General features: G+C 34.1%; 1 protein-coding gene across 3 annotated transcripts in view; it reads right to left on the bottom strand.

Annotated features, from left to right (window-relative positions):
- LOC130641937 (TNF receptor-associated factor 3-like) overlaps nt 1-12,421 on the bottom strand; it is a 35,374-nt gene extending 22,953 nt beyond the window's left edge. For 2 of the 3 annotated variants that reach the window (XR_008982522.1, XM_057448963.1), the window contains exons 1-2: nt 4,833-4,877; nt 3,998-4,051 (exon numbers count right to left, since the gene is read on the bottom strand). The gene's annotated coding sequence lies outside the window, so the exon portion shown is untranslated. Of the gene's footprint in view, nt 1-3,997; nt 4,052-4,832; nt 4,878-12,306 lie in introns of those variants that run through there. The other variant, XM_057448962.1, reaches the window with a different exon arrangement.
- Between the last annotated feature and the right edge of the window lie 11,301 nt (nt 12,422-23,722).

Below are 23,722 nucleotides of genomic sequence, written 5' to 3'. Positions count from 1 at the left end.
TTTCATAATTTTTCTCCTCTTTATTAATGAAAGAGTTTTTTTGCAATTTCTAGAATACGGTTAAAACAATTAATCATTCACATAGAGTACTAAAAAACAATGATTGAATAAAATGTTCTCCCCTATCTTCCACAACGTTGGCACCTCCTTTTTTTAGTCAATAGCTCATCAGTGATTGTCTTTTTAAATTTTCTCTTTTTAAATCCTCCTTTTCTTTTTAACACTACTACTTTTTTTAAAATTGACTGTATGTTTCGTTTTTTGATATGTTGGGATAGCTAGTGGCGGTACATTTTCTTTCACTTCTATCGCTTCTTTTATGTCTTCTTTTAATCGGTTGTCTAATTTTCTTCCTGTTTCTCCGATGTATCGTTTATTGCAATCTATACGCATAAGTCATAGACAACTCTAATTTCTTCTCTTGTGCACCATCTTAAATAAGTGATTCTTCAGGAGTTTACCCTTTTTGCGTATCACTCACACATTAAATTTCTTGGCAAATCTTGCACGGTTCTTAAATACAACCTTCACACAAGGTAAAAACAATCTAATTCAGTTGTCGTCAATATTCTTCTGCATTTGGCATTCGTTTATGACTTCATTCATTGTTTTCTTGGCAACACTTCTCGGAAATCCGTATAATTACATTGTTTTATCAAAATAATTTAACTCACTTTTCAGATTATTTTCGTCACCACAGACCATTTTTGCACGTCTTGTCAAGGTCTTCACTTTTAATAATTTTACATGTATTTTACATAATTTTACATATTTCCAACGTGTCGTTTTCTTATAGACTTTCGTTTTTTTATTGTTTTCTCGTGTTCAAACAATCAGACAATTCATCTATTTCTTCTTCTGCAGTAAATTTAATTTTTTGGTGAATCTCATTAAGACTTGATAGAGTGTCATCGACAGCATACTTAGTTATTGTAAATGTATCGTCAACTTTTCTGAGCCATATCATAGGAACATGTAATAGTATATATATGTTCAATTCTTTAATTCGCTGAATAAAGATCTCGGAAAAACAGTAGACGTCGGAGATCCAATGAATAACCCACCAGCTTGCCCAAAAACTTTATTACCTATTTTGAAAGACATAAACTCAATTAAAAGCTGTACAAGTCTTATCAGTGTCCGCAATGTCAAAACTTACATTCATTTTATGTTCTTCTAGACGTGTATCCTTGACTACATTTAGGAATTGTTCAGTTTCTTTTGAAAGGATTTAGCACACATCATTAATGGTTTCAGTTCTCTACTAACAACTTTTACAATTTTTAAAAATGCTGTACCTCTTGCGTATATAAGTCAAACTTTAACCAGTTTTTTTGCGTGCTGTCAATGTGGAATGTGCTACTGGTGTAGTTGGAGTTACTATCTCGCCTATTACTATTTTATTGGTTTCCAACTTGTGACTAACCACCAATGTCCCAAATTGCATTTATAAGGTCACCGATTCATACTTGTTCCTAAACCTGTCTCTAATCGTTTTAAGGAAAGCTGTAAACAAGATTTCATTGGCGAACAGTCTGTTTTTGAAAATCTACTGTAGTGCGACTTGAACCCATTTCGACTTATTGCCTTGCGTGTAAGTGCAGCACGATAACCACAATGCCATGGCGAACTTCCTGATGTTTTTACATTATTTATACTGAGACGTATTTTATACTCAAAGAAAGTCATTATCAAGAACCTTTGTTTCTGTAGTGCTTTTTTCCATTTTTTTTACGAAATGAAGCGTAATATTGACGCTAAAATCGAAATGAACAGCTAGAAAAAGAGACAGGCTTTTTTAATCTAAACAGATTGAATAATATCGTCTTAAAAATGACAGTCTGCAGTATTTTTAGCAGTCACTACACATAGTGCTAAGAAGAAGAAAAAATCGAAACTAATCTGTTTTTATCGGCCATAGTGGCTACAATCGAGTTAATGACCGTGTTCGGAATCCTAAAAGGTATGTAAAGACCCACACGCTGTTTTTCTCGTTTGCTTTTCACTCTGCTCTGCTCTGCTGCCTTCTCACTTCTTCGTTAGTGGTGGATGTTTTTTTAGATCTTAGTTTATAGCTTGCTTATTACAAATTAATTCCATTCCTACAGAACCGCAAAGAAATTCGTGGTAGGTTCTTCAAATGAGACACTTTAATAAGCGTGTGTACGACGCAAGATAGTCTATGCAACTTTTGCATGTTTTTTTCTCCTTCATTTCACAATTTTGCAAGTTCATTATTTATATAAGCTTCTACTCTGTCTATGTTGTCTTTCTTTACGCTATACCTTTGTTTGTTTTTACAACTCCATCTCGATTAACTTCTCCATATTTTTACTTTCAATAATGCATGCCGCTCGAACTTTATCATTCTTAATCAACATTAATTTATTTAGCTTTACCACTCACTCAGTCCTGCACAAAATGACTGTTTAACACTAACACTATGTTCTCGTTTCCCTTTCTCAATCATTCTTTTGCATTCAAATCTAAACTCGTTTGCTATGGCATTTGCAAAAATTTATTTTTTATCTTTTCAATACTACATATCATGTCACCTATGGGTAGTTTGTGGCTATTTAAAGCCCAATCATTTTGATAGTAAAAGGTACAAACTCACCGGGTATTTCAACTTTGACAAAACTAAGTAACGTTTTCCTTTGATGTTTCTTTTGTTCCTTCTCTGATGTCGTACCATAACCTTTTTTAACCCTATTCTTGAATCTCGGAGAAATGTTTATCTTTATGTTCTACTATCTTTGAGTTTCTCTTTTTCGTTAGCCTTGACATATGTCCAAAATGTTCATGATTTAAATTTTAATTCATTTCTTTATATTATATACAAAGCATTGGCATCGTATTCTGGAATCACCTTTTTGTATGTGCAAATGTTGCTATGGGGAGTAAAAATTAATTCAAGATTCAATATTTTCAGGAAAATTCTGTTGTAAATTACATCGCTGTTCCAATCAAAAGAACGCTAATTATCATACCAACGTCGCTGTAGAATGTTGACGAGTTAAGCACTTGTCGAGCACAAAATAAATGTAATGTAGCTACTTATATGAATAAAGCACTACAGTTTACCTGTATGTTCTGATTTTTATTTGTGTTACATCACCAAGTTCTGTTGCAGGGAACACAAACAGCCGTAGTTGAATGGCTGTTCTGGACCAACTTAGTAACTTTGACACAAAAGGTTTAAACTTGAAACTGATAAAATATTACCGTTTCTTTTGGGTGGTAGAAAATCTATGAAATTATACACGAATAACAACCTTATTGTTTCTGTCCGTCAAAAACAGTTCGTGCTAACCGCGCACAAAATCTTCAAGCTACAAATAAAAAATGCGATACATTCTTACCGACTTATTTTTGACAGCCCAGGCTTATTAGACTTAGTAGAATTATGAAGTCTAGTTTCTATGAATAGCCATTTCAAGTTCGTCGTTGCCTCGACATGCTGACGAAAGAATAAGCAACGATCACAGATGGCGAAGGACATTTTGGACTGCAAATGTTGGTGGTAAGGTTGGGAGGTTTCTTTGTTAAAGCGCGCGAAACCGCTTTTTAATACTTTCTTTTTCAAAATTATTTTTTAATCATTTTTTCTTTGTTTAAACATACTTTCCTTTTTTAAGAATAAATGTTGAGCTTTTCGACCCTTTTTTCAACTAACTGCTTTGTAGTTATAGGAATATTTATTTTTTTTGTTTTGACGTTTCACCATGTTCTTTATCTTAAACAAGTGCTAGCCTAGCCAAATTGCTTTTTAGCTTAGTCAACAATACAATACAATCTTGAGTTGAGATAAGCTGCACCTGTTGGACAGAAAGACAGGCGAATATGTTTCAGGTTTTTGGGTGCAAAATAGTAAGAAGAAGAATTCGAAACTTGGACGCTTTTATTTTTGAACCTAATTTTTTGTTTTGTTTTTCTACGGACCAATGACAAGTACCAGAACTAAGATTAAAAAGTAACAACAATAAATAACTAATACCTTGCAACAGCTAGCCAAAGCAATTAGTGTTGATCCTTATGCAGCAGAAGGTGTCTACAAAAATGGATTCATTTTAAAAATATAGCGTTCTTACCATATACAATTAGTTCCCAGTTCCCTCTTGAGGCTAACTTCTTCAGATAACTCGAGCTTTTTACTTCAGAAAAGGAAATCAAAGACTAGATAACTGTGAGATTTTAATTTTGTTTTTAATTTTATTAACTCATGATGTAGTATAGATAGATAATGTTTTCTGTAAAGGAAAATTCAATTTACATAGGATTTGCATGTCTGTTGCATCGCAAAGATTGCACCTTTTTCCCGGTAACTGCTGCTCAACCTCTTGAAAAAATTGCCTTAACTGGAACTAAAATCTCATTTTACACTTAATTCGACTTAACAGTCCGAGTATTTTCCTCAGACCCTTGGAGGTTCGAGTTTCCGGAAGTTAATTGTGCATTTATAAATGTGTCCGCACAATTATAAATGTTAAAAGAAACTTATTCAACTATTGGAATTTAGCAGATACATTTGGGATGCATGTTTAACAGTCTACAAAAGATGGTAATAATGAAAAAGTGTCTCCAATAACTTACGCCATCCTCTAAAAAGGTTAATACAATATCCCAGTTGGTTTTAGCGGATATAGTAACACGATTGCACCAAAGAAGAACGTAAGCTCTTTTATTTCCTGCTTTTTCTTTTGAAAACAAAAAATGATCGTTAAAGTTAGGGCGCCTTTAACTTTATTTTTGCTATTTTTTTTAATGGCTCCTACCGACCCATTTTAACTAAACAAGTATTGTGGTTAAATATAAAGAAAAAACGGTGATACCTTCAACCAGCTCATCAGAAATAGTATTAATACTTTTTCAGGAATCTACAAAAAGAATGTTTCTTTTTAAAAGTTAACCGTTTTTTTTTTATCGCGCAGCACATAAAAAACAAATTAATAATTTAAACTATTTTCCAAGAAAACAATTATGAGACGAGATTACGAGTTTATTAGCTATATAAAAGAAAAAAAAAGTAAATCTCCTTATAAGGTTTAAATAAACTACAATCTATGTCATTGTCATTGAATAATATAGATATCATTATAAAGATATAATAAAAGAGAAAAAGACACAACAGCATAATTTTCTATTGAAACCCTTTTGTTCAAATAAACAATGCGGAGGAAGCGCGTCGCTTGGTTCCAGTTCTTTTTGCGCGTTTCTCGAAAAACGACCAATGACCAATTCTTTCAGTATAAAATCCCGACAATTTTACTTAGCTAAGCTAAAGCTTATTTGGTAAAAAGCTCTTAGGCGATTACCCTCGCCTTCCAAATAATATACCTGCATGATTTTCAAGAGAATCAGTTGGAGAAGAAGCTTGAAGGTAAAGCAGCCATATTTGTTGTTGAAACATGAAATTTGTGGGGGGTTTGTTTTCGTGTGTATGTAAAAAACAACCATGTTTTTTTTCAAGAAATACTAAATATAAATCCTTTTTAGATGTACGAAGGTAAGGGTTTATTCTTTACTTTTGTAGCTAATAACCTCTAAGTAAAGGGCGATGGCTAGCCATAGTTTAAGGACAAACTTCAACTAATAATTTTCGGTGTGGTAAAGTGTCCTTTACATATACTCGGTGTATTCTCTCACAACTATCAGTTTTGACTTGCAAGTATTTAGACCACATTTAAGTGATGTAAACTCTGAACTCAACTGCTATATCAGACAACTAAAATATGCTCTAAGAATTAATTATCAAAAATTTTACGCACTTTTTAATTCAAACACACATCTTGCAAACTCAGTATGGAGGTGGTTAACCTTGATCGGCAATACAATATTGAAAAACATATTAGCGTTACCAGGAACGTCGTATGGAAGTGTCGAATCGCAAAATATTTAACACAAACATGTATGTATATCCAAGTAACTGATTTCAAGATATAGACAAAACAACGTCGTATGGAAGTGTCGAATCGCAAAATATTTAACACAAACATGTATGTATATCCAAGTAACTGATTTCAAGATATAGACAAAACAACCACACATTGGCATTGAATTGGATGGACAGTATTTCATTGAAACAGGATGGACAACGGTGTGACACCTGGAAGGTTAGAAGGTTTATAAATTAGCTTAGTGGCTTTGGGTTAAAGAATAAATGTCAAAGAATTCAGAAAATTATAAAAATTTGGTTGTTAAAACTTAGCCTCTATGTTATACCAGTATATACCTTGTATGTACTGTATCAAAGCTTGATATGCAGTTTCTTGATCAGAAGCATGGACAATTTTTCTTACATGATCAGCCTGAAATTGTTCTTATTTTTCCATATTTGAACATTTTAACCTTATTTTGTTGTACGTACATTAAAAATATTTGCATTAAATCACATTTACAAGAACATGCTCGTTTAAAATAATAGCAACAATTTATTCTGTAGAAATGTTGCCTTGAAAGATGTTCCTCATGTTTTTGAGACGTTTGTACCGAATCATTTTGAACTTTTTTCTGAATTTTCGCTTTCCGAAGTGCGGGTAACTATATTTCTGGAAGTTGATAGGAAATACTATTGATATGAGTATTTCTCCCTATACTATTTATTGTTTCTTTCACTTTTCTTGCTGTCTAACCAAACTCTCGGTCTAAGACCTTTCAATTGTCTCAGTCAATAATATGATCATTCTTCCAGCTATGGCCCGCAATCCAATTTTTGTCTGTATCTGTGTTGCGTACGGCCCTAATTTTTTATACAATTTTTTTTCAATTTTACACAAATAAAAACAGTGAAAACATGGTTGAGTAAATGAGGAAAAGCCTAATAAAAAATCACAGAACCACAGTGAAAAACACATTCATTGTTGTTTAATGATTGACCCTGAATATTCATAAAATTTCAGAAAGTATCTTGATACTAAAGACAAATGTTACCAAAAAATGCCACTTAAATGAATGTGGTCAAACCGATCGACGTCGATCGAATCAATGTTACTAAAAATTGCATAGAACATTCCATAGTCTTCGTCAATCGACGTCGATTTGGCGGTCGAATTTAATAGAATTTAAAAGTAAGATTGCTTACTATTTTTTCGTTGAAATTTATCCAATTAGATCATTGATTACCCACGTGATGTGAACAAATCGATGAGGAAATTGAACATTCACTGAGAAACGGGGAAAAATGAAAATGGGTGAAAAGATTGTAGCAAACAAAACTTAATTGAATAAAGGTTTTTTTTATTAGAAAATGGGCCTTAAAAACCTCAAAAGCTGATGATGGGAGAAGGATCTCCCGAAACGTCGCCTACTAAACTATCATGTTCAAGAAATGATAAACTTTCCACAGTAATATGAATACTGAACAGACAAACCGAAATAATATCTTCAATAATCATTTTCTAACTCAGCGGGGTCCGCGCATAGACAGACCGACGACGGGTATTATTATAGGGATTGACGTTAAAGTAGTGTTATTTTTGTCGCACCGTAACGTCAGAAAATTTGACACATTGGAGATGCATTTTTCGGCAACATCAAAGGAAAATGAAGACATCCACTTTGCCTGTCACAGACACACAAACAGACACACTTAGCGTATTATTATATAGACTAGTCGATTAGGCCCGTGGAAAAATCCACTTAGGCAGAAAAACAATTGAAAAGTTCTGTCATTTGAATTTTGATGACATCAGCAAATATTTCAGTATATATTGGATATGCCTTTTACTAAAAAAAATAATCTGAAAATGCATAAAAAGAAAGTATATAAGTCATAATTAACCAAAAAAGTTCTTAAAATCTAACACAAAATATCAAATGTCAAATCGCATGAAATCCTCCCAACAAAACTTCAGACAAAATAAGAAAAACAACGGCGTGCAAGGTGTAAAATCTAGTTAGTAGAAAGTTACAACATTGACAGTCACAACCCAGACAGTTACGACAACAATAATAATAATGTCAGAAATAACACATATCTTAAATATGTATACATCTTATTATGTGGTTATGTTGAAAACCTTCAATATTTTAATCTGAAGTGTCGAAAAGAAAGGCTTGCAACAGTAAGCACAGATCTATGAAATAAGTTCTTTACGCATTTTAAACATTGTCTTTTCCCTAAATGCTTATACAACAATACAACCTGAACAATATCAAAAAGCCAAACTTAAACAAGCACAAAACACCTAAAATCAAAAAGATAAATTTTGAAAAATCATTTATTCGGTTGCATACCATCCTCTCCCGCAAAAATATGCACAAAATGTAAAAATTAACCGGTTAACAAAACAATTTTTTGTCTAATGATCCGTACTGACTTTACCAAACATTTTAACCTGAAATGTCGAAAAAGCAATGAGCAAGGAGTAAATTTTATTTTGAAAACATTGTATATATATATATATATGGTCCTTCCTCACAAAAGTTTACAATAAATGTAGAACACAAAGGTTTATGAGGAGCAAATCAAAATATGAACAAAAATCAGTTCAATTGGCATGTTCTATATTGCCTTCAGCCATAAAATCTTCCACAAAATTGATATGAAACCCATCAAATTCAACTCAGAAAAAGCAGTCATTTAAGTGCATACAAAAATACAACTTGTAGAATATCAAATTATTATTTTTAGTATATATAATTGCATATGGTCCTCCCTCACAACAGTTAAATTTTTGCACTAAATTTGCAACACAAAATACAAATTCTAAATAATTCCTATAGTTTTCCTCAAAAGTTTAATCAAAATATAAAAGATGAGAGGTGAACGACAAAATCAAAGTTTGCAGAATTTAATTATTTTGGTATATATATGTCTATTAATATATGCCCTTTATAACAATATTTCAATCCAAAATGTGAAAAAGAAAAACAGTTTGCAACAAAATCAATTATTCTGATGACATTGCATACACTTTTTCTCCACAAAAGTGTAAAAAAAGAATGGTTGTAGGAAATACTTCTGATTCAACAAAAATCAGTATTTGCATCTTGTACTCATTAAATATTACCCAAAATTTCAAAAAACTGTGATTCGGAACGCATCAAATTTATAAATAGAGAGGAATCAGTCATTTCGGTATGTTGTACAGAGTCCTGCCCGGTAAGAATTTATACAAAATATAAAAAAAAAACAAGTTTTTTCGGTGTTGTACTCCCTCAAAAAAGTTGAAACTTTTCTTAATTGAGACAAAATGCCATAAACAAAAACATTTTAGTCAGAACATCTAGAACAACAAAAATCACTACACTTAAGGTACCAGAATTACTACATGTTAAATAAAAATCGTTTCGTCATATTGCATGTAACCGATGTATATATATAAGTTACACAAAATGTGAAAAATACATTATTTGCATACACAAATTGTGAAAAATACATTATTTGCTTAAAAACAGTCCTTAAACTCTTCTTAAATATTATGTAATACTTTTTTAAAAGTTGTTGTGGCTTGTTAATTTAAGCTTAAAATGTCAATTAAATCAAGTTACAGTCACATTCTTAGCAAAGACCACTAAGATTAGCTTACATGTAAAAAGCAACATAAAACTGAAGCTAACATAAGGTAGCTACAGCAGCTAATAGCTGGTCACTTAAATATAAACTGGAGACTTAGCTAGGTATAAAGAACATGGCTACATATTTATAAATTCCTAGCTACCTATAGCTAGTTGTTGTTGGTGTGGTTGATGCTAGCTAACAAACATGTCTCGCATCAATAATATCATCAAAACTTTAAAAAACATAAACAAACCTTACAGAAACCTTTCTATACTTCATTTATATACCATGCCCCTTTTTAAATGCTTTTGTAAAGATTTATTTTGAAGGCAAGAGAAGACAAATGCTTAAAAAGGACAGCCATCTTTTTTGCAAACACAATTTCCGTTACTTTGTGCTAGAACTTCATTTAACAAACCACACAAAACTCGCGCTTTTCACGACAAAGAAGACATATTATTTTCGGCAACATCAAAGATTTTTTTCGGCAACATCAAAGGAAAATGACGATATACACTTTGCCTGTTACAGACACACAGACACACTCTCCGTATTATTATAAGAGACTAGTCGATAAGGCCCGTGGAAAAATCCACTTAGGCAGGATAACAGAAAAAAACAACCGTCATTAAAATTTTGATGACGTCAGCAGAGACATGTCAAAACACAAAATGTTTTTTTCAGAAATGTGTATGCCTGTTGCCTTCATCGTATGGATCTTGAAATGCTGATCAAGAAAATGTATATGATCATGTATCTTTGACAAACGGTTGCAGAGATATCAAGGTTTAAAGGTTTTTTGATGACGTCATCAAACCGTCATTCCGAAACGGATTCGGGGACCCAGGTTTGAAAAACTTACCCAAATTGGTCCCAGGTTGTCCCTAGTTACCCACGCGGTGAAAAAACATTGACGTCATTACCTCGTTTCCAAGTTATTAGGCCTCAAAGTTTTAAGTGCATTGTAATGGCTTCACTAATCTTAATTAACTTTCCTTTGACGTCAATACTATTTTATCGGTAAAGTTTGGTAAATTACAGAACAATTTTATAGGCGATGTTTTATAGAATTTGTTAAAAAAAATTTTGAAGAATGTAATCCACTTTGCAAAAGTGACAGACAGACACAAGGAATTAGCGTATTATTATATAGATTAATAAACATTGTCATGTTATCGTGCACAACAAAGGAAGACTAAGAATATTTTTGTTTAGATAGTAACTAATGGCTCAAACTAATTAGACTTCACGCATTCGAAACTTATTCAAAAAGCAACTAAATCAACATACCCCTGATTTAAAAGAGACGCTATCGCTTTGATCAGCATAAAAATACCACAGATCAACATATTCTGTTATGTTGACCTTGATTTGTTGATAACTTGTTTACAAATAAAGCTACCCATTAATCTGTCTGCCTTGTTAACAGTTTCTTGGTGATCTTTATAGTGATTTTCAAGGCTCGAGTTTAGTTAAAAATCAACAAAGAGTTTTTTTTTCAAAAACAATCACGTTCACAATTATAAATTTAATGCTTTAATATTCCTTTCGCGATTTTTTTCTAACTGTGTCAAGAAACATTTGTCAAAACTGGTTTCTGTGAGAAAATGATTTAACTTTGTCTACTTATTACTTAATATAACGCCTCTTAAAATGTCTGTGAATTCTAAGCTATAAAATTGGACATAATAAAAAGTCATTGTTTGGCTATCCAAATGTTCAAACATTGTCACTTAGCCAGGATTCTACTTCCGGTTAGGAGTTTCAGATTCTGCCCTTCTTTCCACTAATTTATGTAAATATTTGTACACTAAATGTGTAATTGAAAGTGTGATTTCTAACATTCTCACAACAACGGCATACGATTTCTCTACGTAGAGTTCTAATGTTTTTCCGCGTCATCGTCAAGATTGCAGTTTCGAAAGTTACCGCGCGCGTATTCAGTTCATAGTACAGTAGACTCCCGGTTATTCGAACCTGCACTTATTCGAATAATTCGGTTATTCGAAGTGAGATGGCGTTCCCCTTGGATCTGCTCACCCAACTCAGGCAAAAACACTCTCGGTTATTCGAACTTCAGTTATTCGAATAATTCGGTTATTCGAAGTGATTTTTATTCCCCTTGGGGCCAATTATAGGCTAAGTCACCCTCAGTTATTCGAATTTTTCTTATTGGGAGATCGTCGAGTGAGAACATTGATTTTCTGCGATTAAAACACTTTTTTTCTTCAAAAAATCAGGTTTCAATATTCATGGCTATTTACACTCTTCAAGCAATTTCTTCAAAAGTTCAATATTCTCCTTCAATCAGAAAGCAGTTAAACATGATAACACGTACATGTCAAAAACACTACATCGATAGTAAAAAACAATGTAGCATTAAAGATTTTTTTAAGAGTTGAACTCCTTGTATTTACTAGATACATTTTCTTTATAACTTTCATATTTTAAAACCTGTTAACAATTTGTTCAAATTTATTCTTTCTTCAAAAAGTGAAAATTCTTTGTGTTTACACGCTCAACTGAACCACAATGCCTCAATTACTTAAGAAAAGTCCATCCCATTAAGGTTAAGTTGAAAATCTGGCGGGAAAACGAATTTTTCAGTTATTCGAACTCCCGGTTATTCGAAGTAAATTCTTATCCGCCTTGAGGGTTCGAATAACCGGGAGTCTACTAGCGCAAAAAAGATACCCCAGGAGAATAACAATTCGACATAAGATGGACGAAACACAGAAGAAATAAGTAATTAAAGAAAAAAGGATAAAAATAAAGAGAATCACATAGTACAAAGTACATGTTACCTGAAAAAATGTTTCGCTTTACATTTTTGTGTTCTTTTTCTGCCTCGACATGTTTTATGAATAAGTTAAAGTCAGAGGTTGCACAAAGCGTTTTGCTTGGATGAGTTTGTGATAGCAGTATGATTCTAAAAAAAACAAAAAACAAAAATTTTATTGGGAAAATTTTAAAACTTAGCTCACAAAGTGTAAGTAAGGAATGTACATTTATGAACGTAGTTATAATTTAATAATTACAAATTTTGTGGGTGATTTAAAATATTTTTTAAAGTTCTTACTTAAATTTACGTACAACAACTTTCAATATAGTTTTGTTTAAAATAACATTAATGTTATTTACACAACATTTCTATGTTTAAACATTACTATATTGGTTTCATATTACCGCGGGTTTTTGGGAAACTGGGAAACTGGGAAATGTTATGTTCCGCATTTTATCACGGACTCTTAACGTCACGTGATCTTATGTATATATACGGAACATTTTTTTTTCTTAGTGTATATTACAGTCCTCTAGCGATCTGAGTTATTTTTCATGGTCCACACCGCGCCTGATAGATGGAAATTCTACATTATTTAGTCTGAAAGTAAAAATAGTTGACGTTGAAAAGCTGTGGAGGAAACGTGATGTTATGTTAAACAGTATAAAATTTATCGTGTGTATTAATGAAGAAAAGTTACAAAACGTTGAAGAAAAAAGAAAAAAATTTAATTAATACTAGGAAATTAACACAAGTTATCCCAGCAGGCACACGACGTCGTACAGATGTCTGTTGCTAGTCGCTGCTACGTCGTGACGTCGTTATTTCCGCCGTCGTATTTCGGCCCTAAACCGACGTCGATCCAACGTCAGGATTTCCAACGTCGCATATCGGCCATAAACCGACGTCGATTCGACGTTAGCTTATCAGACGTCGGATTTATACTTCAACACGACGTTGTACTAACGTCGCACCAACGTAAGATTCGATAACTCTTTCAGGGAAAAATATTCTTAAAATTTTCTTAGAAAAATAAAAAACGGTTTTTACAAATCCAATAGCTGACTGACTTTTGGAGATTGAACAAGGGATACATTTTTATTATAGTTTTACTTTAAAAGAGAAAGCGCAAAAGTTTCCAGTTAAAATTTGTAATAGATGTGACCAAACTATGTGATAAAAATTATGCAATTTGATATGTTAAAACATCGCACTTTCGAACGAGGAAATATTCGAACGGAAAAGAAGTCGCTACGAATTTAAAAATAAACACAACGTTTTTTTCTTTACCAAAAGAGAATTGAAGTTGCAAACGTTTTGAAATATATTTGTTGAAACGACGTGTTATATGTGTCAGTTTCTTTCGCGTTAAAATCGTTGTGTGTTAATTTCAAGCATTTGTTGCTGGTAAAGTATTGTTGCTGGTAAAGTATTGTGGATTTTGTAATAAATACAGTAGAGTCTCCATAACTCGAACAGCCACGGGGAAAAGGAAATCGTTCGAGTTATGGAGACATTCGAGTTGTAGAGGTTTTCAACTTTTAGCGCAATATCCTCCCTTTACGTGAACCAGCTGGATAAAAACGTTATATTTAATCTTAAGTCTAACTTTAAGGGGGCTATTAGGTTAATGAAAGTCAAAACAATACACTTTTAATGAACTTTTTAATGTTTATTTAGAAAAGAAGTCGGTGATAACTGTTTGCTTACAACTCATATCAAAATCTTTGGCGATATTACGATTCAAGTCCTTCAGGGAAGCTATCATTTCTTCTCCAAAATGTGAAAAAATACTCAAGTCTTCGAGGACGTTGATAGCTGTACGCACTTGCTCGGCCGTCGGTCTTGTGATCTTATCTTCTTCCTCCTTGTCTTCTTCGTCGACCTCTTTTAATTCTTCGTCTTGAGTCCCAGTGATCTCAGCAATGATGTCAGCAGTCTTCAGACGCCCAAGGGATGTACTGACTTCAATGTCAAAATCAATGAAATCTTCAGTTGATAAGTCAGGATCAATGTGGTCAGGAAACCTTCGTTTTATGTAAGAGAGTTCAGCATCGAGGGTTGGAATTGGGTCTTCTTCTACTTCGCTGGTTAAACTTTTAAAAGGGTCGTCATCTTCGTTGATCGCTCTTTCTGCATCCTTTTGGGAAATTTCTGATTTTCGAAAGCAATTGGTGAATGTTTTGTTGGAAACATCATCCCATGCTTTCCTTAGCATGTACATAGCTGCAAGAATCGATTTTTCCTCGTCCAAGGCTTTTATCAATTTCCGCACTGCTAGCGATCGATATTTTGCTTTCAGGGCGCGGATAATTCCTTGGTCCATAGGTTGGGTTCGGGACGTGGTATTTGGAGGAAGAAAGATCAATTCTACCCATTCCAGGTTTTCAACATGAGGATGTGCGGTACAATTGTCAATAATCAAAGCAATTTTTCGCTTAGAGACAGAGAATTTTTGATCAAGCTCGCGTACCCACTCTTCGAACAGCTCTCCAGACATCCAACTCTTCTTTTGCGAACGGTATCGACAGGGTAGTGTTTTGACACCTTTAAAGCAACGAGGGTTGGCGGACTTGCCGATTACAAACATTGGCAATCGTTCCCCCAAGGCATTACCAGCAGCTAAACCAGTAAGTCTAACTTTGCTGTGTTTTCCTCCAGAACACTTATCACCTTTCATATGCAAAGTTTTATTGGGAAGGCATTGAAATAAAAGCCCAAATTCGTCGGCGTTAAAAATGTCTTCCAGAGGATAGCGGGAGAGAATGGTTGGTGATGTTGTCTCCGACCATGGCGCTGTCATTTCCTCAGTGACGGACCGTGATTCTCCAGCGATGGTTTTGAAGGATACTCCATACCTGAAAGGAATGGATGAGAAAAACGTTTATCTCTGTAGTTGTGACAAGTGTAGATGGAGCTTTACATTTTGTTTGATTCGAATCATGGAATTCTAAATTTAGAATGCCATGGCCATGATTCGAATAGAAAACATTCGATTGTTACCATGTTTTGATTTGTGATGTTTGCCCGTTGTTAAACTGCTTGTAAATCTTTTCTTTATTTTTTTTCCAAGTTGACAGGGTGCTTGGAGGAATTTTGAACTCTTTTGCCACATCCTTTGGCGCAGTACCCTTTTCCAACGCTTTAAGAGCTTTGTACTTGATTTTGCACGACTTATTGTCAATTCGACGCTTTGATCCTGCCACAGACGACATTGTTATGAGAGTGTCTTTCTTTTGAAATTCTTTAGATTTTCTCGAAAACGTTCGAAAAAGACGTTCGAAAGGTTTGGATGACGCATCATTAATCATTCGAATTAATAATAAGGCCTGCAAAACACGTATTAACAAGATTTTTAGACCCAATTTATCAGGAAAACTGTTCGAATTTTGATTATGATGTCAGAAAATTCGAGTTATGGAGAGAAAAGTCTCCAAGGGACAAAAAAATTTGTTCGAGTTAAGGGAAGATTCGAGTTATGGAGGTTCGAGTTGTAGAGGTTTTTTTATAAGAGTTTATTAGGAAATTTTCACGGTGCCAACGAATTTGTTCGAGTTAAGGAGAGATTCGAGTTATAGAGGTTCGAGTTATGGAGACTCTACTGTATTACAAAAAAGCCGTAAAGATGTTGGCGAGAAAGGACGTATTTTTATGCTTATGCCTTGCGATAGCATGCCTTCTGATTATGAGAACTTTTAGTGATGATAACTCACCAGAAAGAAGAGACAATTCATTGAGAAAATGTGGAATATGTTTACTGGGAGAAAGGCAATTTCGACGACACTATCTTAGAATTCCCAAACTACAAAAGAGAACTTTGATGTTTATGTTGCTTCTTCTATGTAGTGGAGATATTGAATCATGTCAAGGGCCATTTCAAAAGAACTTTCAAGAGCTGTCAAACATGAGAGGAATAAAACTGATTCATCAAAATATCAGGGGATTGTTTGGTAAAAAAGATATGTTACAAACTTTGTTTACAAGCGAAAAATCAAAATTCATTCTAACTCTATCCGAAACACATACAACCTCTACAACAAACACAGAACTTTTTAAAAAGCGAAGGTTTCAGTTTATTCGCAAAGATCGCCCTGACGGTATTGGGGGTGGTGTTGCTATCTATTTATCTGATGATATTAAATGGAAAAGACGACCAGATTTAGAAACTTATGAAATTGAATGTATTTGGGTTGAAATTGAGATTTTTAAAGGGAAAAACTTTGTAGTTGGTTGCATATGCAGACCCCCCGATTCGTCAAATTACTTGAAAAAAGATTTCAACAGTTTTCTCAACGATATGCTGTCAAAAGTTAACAAAATCTCCATGGAAACGTTTCTCTTGGGAGATATGAATGTAAACTTTCTTATAAAATTGAATAACAAAGAAATTAAAAATATTTTTGTCACTCACGGACTTACATAAATCGTTAAATCACCAACTCGTGTAACAAAAGACACACAAACTTTAATTGATTCTTTGATTGATTGATTGATTGATTGATTGATTGATTGATTATAACAAACAATTTCTCTCATGTTCATTGTATTGAAGTTATACCCCTGAGTCTAAGTGATCATGATTGTGTTGCATGTGTACGAAAATTAAACCGTCGTAAAGAACAATTCAGAGCAATTGAATGCAGAGATTTTTCAAAATATAATCACACAGACTTTTCTTTCGATGTTGCAAATTTCAATTGGAAACCATTTTAAGAAACACAAAATGTTAATAGAGCTTGGAGTTTCATGAAAGAAGGACTTACATCGATTGCTGATAAACACGCACCTCTCATCACAAAACGTGTCAAGGGTAGGCCTTATCCATGGGTTACTTATGATTTGAAAGCGCTCATGAACACAAGAGACAAGTTGCTTCGCAAAGCGAGAAAATCGAAAAATGAATGTGACTGGTCGACTTACAAAAGACTTAAAAATTCTTGTAACAACAAAGTGAAACAAGCAAAACAGAAATACCACAAGTATCTTCTACACGAGAATTGTAAAAACCCGGCCAAGTTTTGGAAATGCATTAAAGAAATATTTCCAACAAAAGAACATCCTCCAGCTTCTGCAACTACAAGCATCGATCACGAAAAGAACCTGAATACTGCGAACGTATTGTGTAAGTTTTTTACAAACATTGCACAATCAATTAAATCCAAAGCTTTCAAGCTAAGAAATTTCGTCTGGAAGATACCACCAAAACTTGTTACGTCAGAAAAAGTGTTTACTTTCGGCTACGTTAGTCGAATATTTGTGGAAAAAGAACTGAGATCACTAAAACGGAGAAAAGCTGCTGATTGTGACAACCTACCTCCAGGAATCCTGAAAGATGCTGCCCAACCCCTATCGGGTCCATTAGCTCACCTCATCAATATGTCGATTTCCACTGGACTGGTTCCAACTAAGTCGAAAATTGCGAAAATTACCCCAACTCACAAAGGAGGTGCAACTGACAACAACAACAATTATCGACCGATTTTTGTACTTTCTTCCTTATCAAAAATCCTCGAGAAAGCTGTCCATAAACAACTATCTGATTACCCCGAGAGTAACAACATCTTATCAGAAAATCAGTTCGGTTATCGGAAAAGAGGTTCAACTGAGCTAACTACCATCCTGCTGACAGACAATATTCGCAAAGCTGTCGACAAAGGCAACTTGGTAGGTGCACTTTATATTGACTTATCCAAGGCTTTTGATACTTTAAACCATTCCATTCTCCTGGAAAAGTTGAAAAGTGTTGGAATCAGAGGTTCTGCTCGAAATTGGTTCGCTGACTACCTTTTCAATAGGGAGCAATACTGTATTGTTGAGAAGTGTAAATCAGAACGTATGAAGATCACCTGTGGAGTGCCCCAAGGGTCAATCTTGGGACCTCTTCTTTTCTTGATTTATTTCAATGATTTTGAGAAATGCTTAAAAAGCACGCATTCTTTGAACTTTGCTGATGACACTGTGGTTTATGTTGAGGGAAAGAACAAGGAATCAATCGAGTACCAGCTAAATAAGGACTTGAAGTTGATTTCAACATATTTCCAAATCAACTAGCTAGTTATCAACTTGAATAAAGGCAAAACCGAAACTATGCTTTTTGGTACCTCGAAAAAACTATCATCCTGTGGTAAAAATATGTCCTTGTTGTTTGATGACACTGAGATACAGGCTGCTGAAACATACAAATACTTGGGAACTACGTTGGATAGTTCACTTTCACTCTCTACTAATTTTGATAAAATCTACAAGCGTTCAGTATCCAAATTACGTATGTTGTCTTCTCTTCATAGTTATCTCGAAGATTCGTCAAAAAGAAAGATTTACAATGGAATGATTCTTCCTTGCATAACATACAACTGTACGGTAAACTTAAATTTAAGCCAAACGCAAAGAAATAAGCCTAAATCCATTGATAATCTAGCTGAAACGGTCACTGGAACAAGCCAACCACCTGTTGAAAACGTATTGAAGAAACAATCAATTCTACTTGTGCGAAAATGTTTAGAAAGGAAAACGTGTGCAAACTTTATTGATTACTTCAAAGTACAGTCCCATGGTAGGGGGACAAGAAATGATGGTTATAAATTACAAATTCCATTCACAAAACTCAAATATGCAAAATCTGGTTTCTTTTCAATGGGTGTTACACTATACAACGAGCTACCATTAAATATTCGTAAAATTGAAAATTTTAATTTGTTTAGGAAAAATGTTTTGAAGATTTTTAACCTTTGATTTGATTTATATCCGATAGTCCCATACTCCATTTGATAGTACAGAGTGTTCTGTTTGATTTAACGTGCTTATTTTTCCTGCGGAGACTTTACTTCAGCTGTGATACTTTATTTGTAACCTGTTAGTTCCATAAACAGACATTTGCTGTTTATTCTATCATCTCACACACTATCTGGCAGTTTTAGCTAATTTTAAGACTTTTTAACTAGTTTTATTTTTATTGCTTATATAATATATATTTTTACCTTACTATATTTTGCTAAATCTGTTAAAATCTGTTAATATATTTTTCTTTGAACACCTAGCTTTGCAATTACACATCTTGTCATTTCCGAAAAATGTTCTTATATAAAAAGTGTGTATCTTCGCTCTGTGACAAATTCTCTTTGCAATTTATATCACTAGTTAGATCATATTTTAATACCTTTACTTTCTTTCTATAGCAAATGGAAGAAAAAGTCGATGAAAAGTTTCGATACTGAAGACGCACGTGAAAAATGCAGAGGTGATGAAATATGTTTATGCTTGAGAACATAAAGGTATTGTAAATAAATATGAGTTATCAAGTGTCTTCTGATACTAGTGTATTTTAACAAATGTGAATACTAGTTGATTATAAAAGAAAATAAATTTAAAAATCACTTTTTGTTTTTAAGAGCCTCTTTGTTACGTCTGTTAAAATCGCAGCTTAGTCACTGTAACGTCACCTAACGTTACAGTTATACGTCTGTAAAAGGTCCGTAGACGTCTATACGACGTAGCCACGACGTCGATAGGACGTTGTGCTCTGACGTCGTACAGACGTCAAACTCCGACGTCTACGCAAATTTCCATTCTGACGTTAAGCGAACGTCGCACCGACGTAAAACTCGACATCGCTACAACGTCTCTGCGACGTTGGTGTGCCGGCCGGGAACGATTATGATTAAAACTATGTTGATATTGCTGAGCAAATTATGGATCAATCCCACTAGTGTCTGCGCTCGCTGAACTTACGACGGTGCTAATTGATGGTGGAAACAAGATGGCAGCTGGTACTCATGGCAGGACAGGCAAAAAATACGTAAGCGAGACAATCTGAACCTAATAATAATTTTAACATACAATTGAATACAAGTAAAACACGATACAAAATTGGCGGTTTTCAAAGATTGAACATCAAAACGATGTTCGTTTCGAAAGAGCCCTCAATTACATCGCCATTAGAGGCTTTAAGGGCTGTGGTACTAGAAAATTTACCAACAAAAGCTTTAGCTAGACTCAATTCGTCAAACATTTGCCTTATATGGCGGTCTAATTTTAAGTTTAGGTGCTAAAACTTCATGACCAGGTACCACAAGTGTGGCTGCTAAATCTTTTGGCGGTGCCGTTAAAATTAACTAATATTCATCATCTCAAAAGAGTAAGTAATGAAGTGCTAACAGGCAGAATGATACCGAAGTACTCGAAAATAGCACTTCGTTTGAAGAGAAACAATCTCAGAATTAACATTCCGACTAAAAGGTAAATCGTTTTTATTCTATTTGTAGATCCAAGAATATGAAAAGCGTACTCGGACAGTAACGAGGAGTTTGTCAATCTAACAATCAAGAATATCACTTTATAAAGGCAAACCAAGTTGTATGGTCATAAGATGCTTTTAATGCTCGATTTGAAAAATCGCTTGCTCATCTCAAAATAACAAGATGCACTGCAATTTAACGTTCACTTGTCGAATTTTTGTTGAACTGGTCAGTAGCAAAGAAGAGCCCATAACTATCTAATCATTAAAATAAAACTTCTATCCAAAACACTACCACAAACACTACCTCATGTTTTCAATCAACCCCTAGTGTTGGCTGATTCCAATTTGAATTTTTCAGCTGTAATTGGTAGTATCGCTTTAAAAGCACGGTATTAAAAATACGTCTTGCTTCTTCGTGGTCATAAAAACTTTTAATGTCAGAACACTAAGTACGTTTAAAACAAGTACGCAATTTAGGATATTTATAGGGATTTTGGTAAGATTATGACAGTTGGTAAGATTATGGTCTCTTAATTCTTATTAAGATTTTGAATTACATCCGAGATCTTATTAAAACGACGGTCTTTTTCTTCTCCTCCTCTTTCTTCTTTTTCTTCGACTGATTTTTAACCGATTGCCGTGACGTCACGACTTTTAAAGCCCGACCTGACACCGCTACCTAGCGCTACGCCGGCTGTGTGCGTATGTTGATATTCGTGAAATTGGAAAAGAATACAGACTGCGTTACGAATTTGATCACAAATATTGTTATTAACTTTATTTTAATATCATTTGATGACCTAACCTGGATACTCCTTCAAATTTTCATTTCCAGTAATGTTTTTAACGAGTCAGATTTAGTTCAACTAAACCGAGCTCTAAGGGTTAAGGTACGAGATGTTCCTATTAAGGGCCGAGCTGAAGCACGCCATATTGAACACACTCCTTTTTTCTCTTTTAATTACTTGGTGGGGTTGGTATAATTATTTAATTGCCTAAATTTTAGTTATATCGACGTTTAAGATATTCTCTTCATTGTGTCTATGTTTCCACATGTTAGAATGAAGATATCATCACGTTTTTTTGCCATGTGTAAGTCTGAAACAAACCAATTTCAAGATTTTAGCGAAGCAGCATCCTGCCGAAGCTAGACTTATTTATTCTTATTTTTTTAAAGTTTGGTAATTTATTATTTTTATGTTGTGGTTCTAGCTCTTTAGCTATCTCTTTAGCTTCTTCTGGCTGAAGAGTGAAAGTAGCTAAAAGCACTTTGGCTGTCTACAACATAATTCTTAATCAATATTTCAGATGCTAAATGCAGTTAGTAGGTAGCGGGACTTTTTTGTTACTGTCATGAAGTCTTAATCCGCAAAATAAAATTGTTGAGTGATTTTTTTCGCTGGACGGGGTAAAAACAGGCTGTTTCTCGTGTTGTTATTTAAACCAAAGCTGCAATAAAGCTTTTTGAGAAGGTATTACGCCCATAGATATGTGCAACACCGTTTACCTAAACTAAGCCTGTTGTTAGCGACAGATTGTCTTCTGTTTTTTTTGTTTAAATTCAAGTTGTGATTCAAGTTTTTTTAAAAAAGGGGAAGGACGCCTATATGAAAATGCAACACGATTAACCTGCATGTAGTAAGCGCTTAGCCAAGTGTTACAGAGAGCATCCTGCTTTTTTATGTAAACCGAAGCTGCAACACGGTTTTCTTTAAAAGAGTATTACGTCTAAATGCATTGACGACACAGTTTACCTGTACTAAGCGCTCTTTCCAATGTTAATGATGGCTGTTTCCTGTGTTTCCGTGTAACTGAAGTTGCGATAAAGACTATTAGGACTAAAAGCCTATTATACGTATATGGATGTGCGCCATTTTTTGCCTGTACTAAGCACTCAGCGCGGAGTAACATTAATTTTTGAACTTTCAGCGGTACAGGGTACCAACGAGTTGTAAACCGTGTTTTTATTTCAGCTAAAGTTGTGGAAAGTTTTATTTTCTGAAAAATATATCACACTGGAAATACCATAATGTTGTGCGCCTCACTCGATTTACGACATACTATACTAAAAAGCTCCACCTGAATGTGTGACACAGTGTACGATTCTTAGTAATCGCTCTTCCGGGCGTTTAACGCCGGGTAACACAGTTACTTGTGGATTAACCCGGAGTTTCGACGCTGGGTCTCCTGGCTATTCTAAATATTAATACCAGGGAATCGCACTTTGGATCTATTTTTATTGCTGTTAATTCTAAGCAGATGTATTCATAACTTTTTTTTCTTTCGCCTACATTTATTTCTTTATTTGTTTTTAAACTTGTAAGATCCAACTTTATGGTCAAATCTTAGATATTTTAAATTTCACAACATTTTTAGTCATATCGCAGGTATAATACAACATTTCCGAAATATCGCTACACCACAAGCAATAATATTTAATAAATTGATATGCTAAAACGTGTTCGTTTCTCTCCTATCAATGTTAAATGTAGCACAGTATTGTTAAAGTTATAATTTTCACACATTACTTGTTTTGTACATTTGGGGAGACCTTAATTCTGTTATAATTTTAAAACTTTAAAGATTCGTGATAAGTTGCATTACGATGGTGTATTGTTGGGAAAACATATTACATAGAGAAGGGGTGACCAACAAAGAAGGTGCGAATGCATTTTTTTCGTACGGCTACATCCGGCGTCTGACGCAGGGCCCAGCTAGTATTTCAAAAAATATATAAAACAAACAAATACACCATAAATGTTTAAAGATGTACTAATAACATAAAGATAATTTTAAAATAAAATGTCGAAAAAAATCAAAAATTAAAATAAAAAAAACAAGCAATTTGTTTGATTGGCGCCTGGCAAACCTGCTCTTTCTACATCCTGCCTGGCCGCTGCGACCAGACGAAATGTTTCCACGAGTATCTGATTCTAAAGTCTGATCATAGTCACAAGGGAGAGTCTGGGTAATCGGCCATTTCGGGTCGCTACGGCAAAAGTACCTGACCTAGAACGGGTGGTCCGAAAGTAAGGGGACTGAATGTTGTAAAATGGCTGCGGCGAAGGAAGATTTCCTTTATGGTGAAGACCTTAATGCTATATTGGAGGCTATAGATGAAGACATTTTGGTAAGTAATTCAGATTTTGACGTGGAACTAACCACAGTTGTTACATACCGGAAGAGAACACAAAAGTCACCT

The sequence above is a fragment of the Hydractinia symbiolongicarpus genome, chromosome 4 (genome assembly GCF_029227915.1).
Source record: "Hydractinia symbiolongicarpus strain clone_291-10 chromosome 4, HSymV2.1, whole genome shotgun sequence".
NCBI lineage: Eukaryota > Metazoa > Cnidaria > Hydrozoa > Anthoathecata > Hydractiniidae > Hydractinia > Hydractinia symbiolongicarpus.
The sequence above is the reverse complement of the archived record's forward strand: the minus strand, read 5'-3'. Positions and strand labels throughout refer to the sequence as shown.